The sequence below is a fragment of the Bombina bombina genome, chromosome 4 (genome assembly GCF_027579735.1).
Source record: "Bombina bombina isolate aBomBom1 chromosome 4, aBomBom1.pri, whole genome shotgun sequence".
NCBI classification, from domain to species: domain Eukaryota; kingdom Metazoa; phylum Chordata; class Amphibia; order Anura; family Bombinatoridae; genus Bombina; species Bombina bombina.
The window spans coordinates 654422183-654429927 of NC_069502.1; the positions used below are offsets into that span (position 1 = coordinate 654422183).

Consider the following 7745-nt stretch of genomic DNA (forward strand, 5'->3'; position numbering starts at 1 on the left):
AAGAACGCTATCATGGTGGAGCAGCTCTGTATGTACCCATTCACTAGGTTCATGTATACCGAGGTTAGCAAGTGAAGTCCCGCACCGGCATCTGCATTGCAGCATCACAGGATCACGGAGGTATATGTAGCCGTATGGCATTTGTCCCATATAACAGTTAAAGTGAAGGTAAGCCATGCAGTTCAAAGTCTTGCAACCGGTAGAAAACCCCTCATTGCTGAGTTTTGATATGCTGTTCTGCTGGAAGTTTTTATACTGTCCTGTTTGACATATATGAATGACTGCACTCATACCCTGCCACCGGAGCGTGTGATAACACTTCTGTGCCCGGACTGTAGGAGAGTATTGGGACGGTATCTGTTTATATATACTACCGGAGCGTGTTTTTACACTATGTGCCCGGAATATCTCACGGACTGTTAGCTGGCTGGCCTAGTAACATGCTACCATGTGGGGGGGGGGATACTTGTATCTATGTGAATTGTGGAGTACATTTATCTGGTTCACTTTTTATCTGGTACATAATATTAATGTGTAAAGACAGACCCCGTGTCTTTACCACCTCTTAAATAAACGCTTGGTTTAAGTGATATTCAGTGCAGCCTTGTCCTTCTTTGGTTCTAATAGAATTAATTAGAGCTCTATCTTTTCAAGTTGTATATATATATATATATATAAATAGGTGTGTGTGTGTGTGTGTATATATATATATATATATATATATATATATATATATGATATATATGATATATATAGGAGTTAAACACCTGGGTAAACTCCCTCTCCAGAGTGGTAAGCCTGATGGATTCTGTGCGGACATGATTGGTCAGCCCATTAGATGTTTCAATGGCATGCCAATCACAGGCTGTTTCCTGTTTAGAAGCTTTAAAGCTTGCAGTTACTGAGTGGGAGTTCACGAGTGTGGGGGTTAAAGGGACATGAAACCCAACAATTTTCTTTCATGATTCAGATAGGGCAAACAATTTTAGACAACTTCCCATCTTTCTTCTATTATCAATTTTGCTTCATTCTTTTGGTATAATTTATTGAAGAAACAGCAATGCACTACTGGGAGCTAGCTGAGAACATTGGAAAACCAATTACAAGAGGCATATCCATCTGTTCAGCCACCAATCAGCAGCTAGCTCCTAACTCCTGAGGCTACCCACGTATGCTTTTAAAAAAATGATACCAAAAGAATAAAGCAAATAAGATAATAGAAGTAAACTGGAAATATGTTTTAAATTGTAAGTGCATAATAAAAAGATAATGCAATAGCACTTACTCTGAATTTTAAATGAGCAAATTTATTTCTGACAAATTTTAAAATGTATTTAAATTTGCTGCCCCCCCTATAGCATGTGACAGCCATCAGCCAATTACAGACTTTTGCTCATGCTCAGTAGTAGCTGGTGCCTATAAAAAAAACTGTGCACAGAAAGATTAAAAATGCTTCTAAAAATGAAGGAGAGACCCCAGAATATAATGCTCAAAAAAGCCCCAAAGATTTTAGATGATTTCACTCAATGCCAGCGATTTTTTGGTCATCAGCCCTATGTCACTGCATTATGTCTGCAATAGAATTAAAAAGATAAGTGACAGGCCAAGGTGGTTGTCTCTGGTCACCCAATTATTGTCAGTCAAAGAGCCGGACCGGGAACAAAAACAGGCTTGGACATTTTAAGGCAGAGCAGCCTACTCCCCATATATGTTGTTTAACCATCCCTCAAAACTGACAAGTATAATGTACTAGTTTAATTAGTAGTTTAATTAGCACCCTTCTGTCACTGTATTTTGTAAATTGGTTGTCATTAAAAAGTAGCAAAGTGAAATGTAGTTAAAAAAAACAAAAAGTTAATGTTTAAATAAAGACTAACCGCTTATTGCTCCTTAGAGTGTGTAGTCACGATCACTCAAAATAACAGGTACCTGAGCACGTCATCACATATAAGCTGCACTATCAGAGATAAAAACTTTCACGGACATCCACATGCACAGACTAAGCACCCCAGACATCCACAATCACACAAAAATATGCACCCGCTGACATCAAAAGACACCATCAAGAGGAGTTGCTGTTCTGTGACTGGCTCAGCAAGGCTGTGAGTGGCAGGCAGGGCACAAATAATAATGCCCTGTATGCCCTATGGTCAGTCTGGGCCTAGTCCATCATACATACCTACATACCTTCGTCTGATCTACATCATATATTACCTACATCTATATACAGTTGCTCAGTTTACGCCTCCATTTTACAATATCTAAAATCATACTCAAAAACATTGTATAGCAGCTTGGAAATGTGAAAAAAAATGGAATTTGACAAATAAATGGAAAACTATAACTAACAGGAATATATCAGGCTTTGCAAATAAATATTTGCAATGATTTTGATAGATCTACATTGCTCAAAATAGGGATTTAAACTTTATTTTTACCTTCTTTTTTTTTTTTAAATTAAATATGTGATCTGGTTTATTAGCATCTGAATTAAAACATGGAAGAACTTTTGCATGACAAATTGCTGTGCAAACAGGAAATAATATGTTTTCAACAGATCCAGGGTGTACAGTTTGAAAGGTCCAAAAATAATTTGCCAAACTGCTCAACGTGTGTTTTCTAATTTATTAGAATACTGGTGTTGCATTCTCCATATGGAAGGTATTGAGAGAGTTTTCATGATGCAAATTCAGTGCATTTGAATATTTTTTTTTCAATGGGAATAGATTTGAATTAAAAATGACATGAAAAACAGTACACTTTGCAAGTGAATTCTGATTCATAAGATTGAAGCCAATTGTTTTTTACTGTAGTTAAAATTATGTTCAATTCATCTCTCTACAATGTTGCTACCCTGGGATAAAGAGCAGCAAATGATTATATGAATATGAGAGATATACAGTAAATTATACCATTATATCCTGACAAAATGTGAGAAATCCAGCACACAGTGTTACTATAAATAAAATACTATAAATAAAAATGTGCCCTTTGGATCTGTAATTTCCTTATTTTTCAATAGGAAGCAGCAAATAGAACAAATGCAGAAGTCTGTTGTGCTGAGGTCCTGTGCAAGAGAGTCTAATGGCAAATAGAAGCAGGTCACAAGCAGTCTAGTTGGCATTAGAATATTACATTTGACAACATTAAACTTATAGCAAAGTTCAATTATGATGAGACAGAATGGCACCACCTTACTGTTTAGTGAGTGTACACCTTGTATTATTATGTATTTATTAGAAATGTATTTTATGTGTGAAATACATCATTAGATTGACAGCGCCTACATTATATCCCCAAAGTAAAAAAAGCCCAGGGTGCTGTTTTACTGTTAGCCTTCACCCCTTTATACTGGGAATGAGAGCTGATTTTTCTGGGCATTCTAAAAAATGATTTATATATTTAATGCCACTAAAGGTGGATAGGATAATTCATCTTGGCAGGTTACACCAGTAGAGTAATTACCACCCTAAAAACAGGCTGTAAAGCTGAATTGCTAAATGTTTAGTTTCAAGGGCTGGAGGCAGGACAGATTTTGAGGATATCCCTGCCTAAGCACAAGAGAACCAATTAAAGAGACTGTAAAATTAAAATGCAACTTTCATGGTCTAGATCAGGTATCTCAAACTGGTGGGCTGCGGTCGTCTGTTTAAATTGAATTAGATCAGGTGTTCTGTCGAAAACTCCAATACATCGAAACCTCCAATATGACGTCACTTCCAGTGATTTCATACATCTGATTGGTTGTGCATCCTGTCACTCACAGACCAATCAGATGGGCACTGTAATAGCCTATTTCACTATCTATTCTGCCTCCGCCTGGGGGGTTCACTTGGGGTGGATGCCAGAGGATCGGCGGTGCAACACCCAGACAGAGGCAAAACAAATAGGGAAAAATTGAATTCACCGGAAGTGATGTCATATTGGAGGTTTCGATGTATTGAAGTTTTCAACAGAGCACCGGTGTTCTAAAAGAAGTTGTATACCGCATAGGAATGCGCAACCGATATCAGCTGTTTAAGGCAACTTGTTTGAGAACAACGGGTCGAGGAATTCTTTGAGCCGTGCCACGCATGCGCACATGGCCCTACTCTTCACTCATCAGACAAAGCACTAGCGGCACACTGGACCCTATTGGTTGTACAGCCACTGACTTTACAGACACACGGACCAATCAGATAATGCAGTAACGCTTTTTTACTATGTATTATCTGATCGGTCCGTAGTCTTCCGCGCATGCGCATGCGGCCCTACTCTTCACTCATTTAAGGCGACTTATTTGAGAACAACAGGTCAAGGAATTCTATGGACAGTCGTCTGCAATGCGCATGTGCAAACGGCCCTACTCCTCAGTGATCCATTGTGCGCCGCCGACTTGCCGTGCCCAGGGGGTGCTTATGGGGGTTACAGAAGGGACTAATGGGGCTTATGTAGGTTACACAGGGGGTGCTTATGGTGGTTAAATGGGGGGGCGCTGGTGCTTATGTAGTTTACAGAGGGGGTAACCTACATAAGCCCCATCCTCACCCCCTGTAACCCCCATAAGCACCCCATGTGTAACTTACATAAGCCTAATCAGCACCTCCTGTAAACCCCATAAGCACAACCCCCCCCCCTCTTGCGCATGCGCATTGAGTGCCCACACCTCCAGCAGCTGATTCACGTCACCGAAAGTGACGTAGGTTGCGCATTCCTATGCGGTTTACAACTTGTTTTTGAACAAGGCTGCTTAGATCTGTGTCGCATCTTTATATACTGTCATTTCTAGTAGTTTACTATGACAACACTAATGAAATGTACGTGCGTAACATGACTGGGTATGGGCAAACTCTTATTATATCACATGCTGTCTATACTATATACTTTAGGCACATTGTGTCTTAGGTTATAATCTGCCACTGTTTCTCTGCATACGTTCCTAAAGTTAAATGTTTGTTGTGTATGCTCACATTTTTGCAAAAAACAATCATAAACGATTCTATGTGGGATCTGCGCAAATGTGTCATGTGCTACATTGTGAACACTGTGAGCTGGGATCCAGGGAGCAGCAGAGAGCAGCTATGAACTTTACAAAATAATAAAAATTGATAAAAAGAGAAGAAATGTACAGGAAAAAATGAGATTTATATGTTCAATACTTTCAATAAAGTGTCAAGGTATCTACTGCCAACTCACTCAAACAAATGTGGCTTGACTGACTCAGCAGAAACACTGCCAGGTGTCTAGCAGAAAGAACAGAGTTTTACTTTAAATGGCTGTTGTATTATATATTGAAGATATAAAGGATGTCATATATTGTTCAGTTTCTTTTTTGAAGCAATAAAAATTATACTTTTGGAAAATTGTTGTTTTTTGTTCAAGTAGCCTCCATAGGAGAAGACAACTTGGTCAGTTGCCCCTGGGTGTGTTTAGTTTAAGACCCCTGGTAAATAAGAATTTTGCTTATAATTGCATGCTCTGTCTGAATCATGAAGGGAAAAACTGGGTTCAGTAGCCCTTTAATTTTTGTCTTTACTGGCTCATAGATTTTCTTGCACATGAATATAATAGTTGGACAACCATGATGTAGAGAAAGGACTAAGGAGAATGGGGAAATGCTACAGCATTAGTTAAACATTACAGTTCACACTGCTTCAGTATAAAACATAAAAATAAATTCTCCCATTTTCCTATGATGAAGACAATTTTGAACATTACATATGAAAGGGAGGCATTGAATTAATAAAACATACAGTAAAATAAAGACTAGGTGCTATTTCTATAAACAGGTAAACTGCCTCTAAGCTCCTCAGGAAATAACATAGATATGTCTTAGTTTAAATGATACAGGTGTGACCATTCTGTATGTGCTCACGTGTGTACTGCCTCATGCAAGAAACATATCACAGGAATAACAGTCTGGTTACGGTTTCCTTTTTCTAAGATGCGTAGATTCACTCTTGAACAGCAGATGGCGCTTTAAAGCTACACAACATACTGAAGAGGAATGCTTACAGTAAATAGTGCGTTTAAGAGCCTTGTATGTTAAAACAAAAGTAACAAAGAAACAGTTGCATGCATTGTGCAAGGGTCTTGGAGATTTTTTCATAACTATAATGTTACATAATTTGTTTAAATCACAAATAATTTCTAATATATGTGTCTACAAGTGTTGTCAATATTTAGTAAAACTAAAAGTATTCTTAGTATTTAGTAACCTCAATTTCCCAACTTCCCTGGTGGTCTAGTGGTTAGGATTCGGCGCTCTCACCGCCGCGGCCCGGGTTCGATTCCCGGTCAGGGAAATAATTTTTATTACATTGTACTTTAAATTATATTATATGTACTGTATAAGACATTAACATTAAAACTTTAACATATTCTCTGTCTATAAGATTCCGTTTTTAGGGTATCTAGTGCACTTCATTGTTTTACTTGGTAAAATCTACTTTGAGATTATGGGTTTTTTTTTTTTGCACATAAATAATACATTACATTTATGCAGAGCTACATATAAAATGTTACTATATTATGTATATATATATTATATATATTTATTATTATTATGAATCTCTCCTATGTACTGCTGCAAGGCTACTAGTGTTATCACTATTCTAATGTATGCAATAACACTTGCGCACCACTAGGTGGCGGGCTATAACAGAAAATCTTTCCTTTACGAACTCTGCAGTATACTGGATACTAAAAAGACTGTAAGGGGTAGTGTTTTGTTTCTTGTATGTCATCTGATGACAGGTATCTAATCTGCCATTGCTCTAAATTTGTGAATTAAAATGCTTTGTTGGTTTAAATGGAATTTAATCAATGTAAAGATGTTATGCTACCTATATTACTCTGTAAAACATCTAGAACAGCTGAGCAAGACTTATCATTACTTTATCACTATTGCTACGTTATTGTTAAATGACAATGTAAATGTATGGGAAGGTTTTTTAAGTAAATGTTACAGAAATTTATCTAGTGGAATAATGAAATGCTATAATTTGCTAGAGAATTGTATTATTAAATGAAGTATTATTTCCTATTATATAGTATGTGCAAGTCCTTTAGAGATGCTCATAAAACAATTTAGCTACAAAAATCCCTTAGACTTTGTTTTATTTTTTTCAGAAAAAAAAAATCAGTTAAGCTTTTCTTAAAGATTAGAAATATTCCCTATGTATATTCCTGAAGTAGCTCCCACAGGCACTTCTTAAAGGGGAATTAAACACTAAATAAATGCTAGTTAGAATGATGCATTCAAAGAAAAGATTAGTCTGAGAATATAACATGTAGATGTATTTTTAAAGTTTCAGTAGCTGTTTAAATAGAGTAGAGTTTTAGTGTCTATATAACAAAGGGAGCTGCCATGTTGTAACTTAGGTTACTTTCTCTGCTGTGGCCAATCGGGGCAGTAATAAATAGGTCACTAGAGTGTGCAGCCAATGGCTGTGTGGCATATACCTGTAACAGTGTTCTGCACTTCTATTTCTAACAGGAACTGAAAAGCTCACAATTTCAGAATGGAATTACAGGAAAAGGTGACAAAATAAATAAAGTATATTCTAGAGTTATATATTATTTATCATTTTATATTACCATCTCAAATTATTTAATGTACCTTTAAAAAGACATTGTGAGAGAGACAATCAGGAGAGATTTGTTCGTCCCTGTATGTATTTGTATTATGACCCTTGGGAAGTCTCCCTAAGGGTGATGGGGAAACCAGATGTGGATTCCCTGCCCAATGTGCTTAGAGGGATAAG

General features: G+C 37.1%; 1 non-coding gene across 1 annotated transcript; it reads left to right on the forward strand.

Moving 5' to 3' along the window:
• The first annotated feature begins 6212 nt into the window (after positions 1–6212).
• Positions 6213–6284, forward strand: TRNAE-CUC (transfer RNA glutamic acid (anticodon CUC)). The gene has a single exon. It is a non-coding gene; the product is annotated as a tRNA-Glu (tRNA).
• Positions 6285–7745: the final 1461 nt, after the last annotated feature.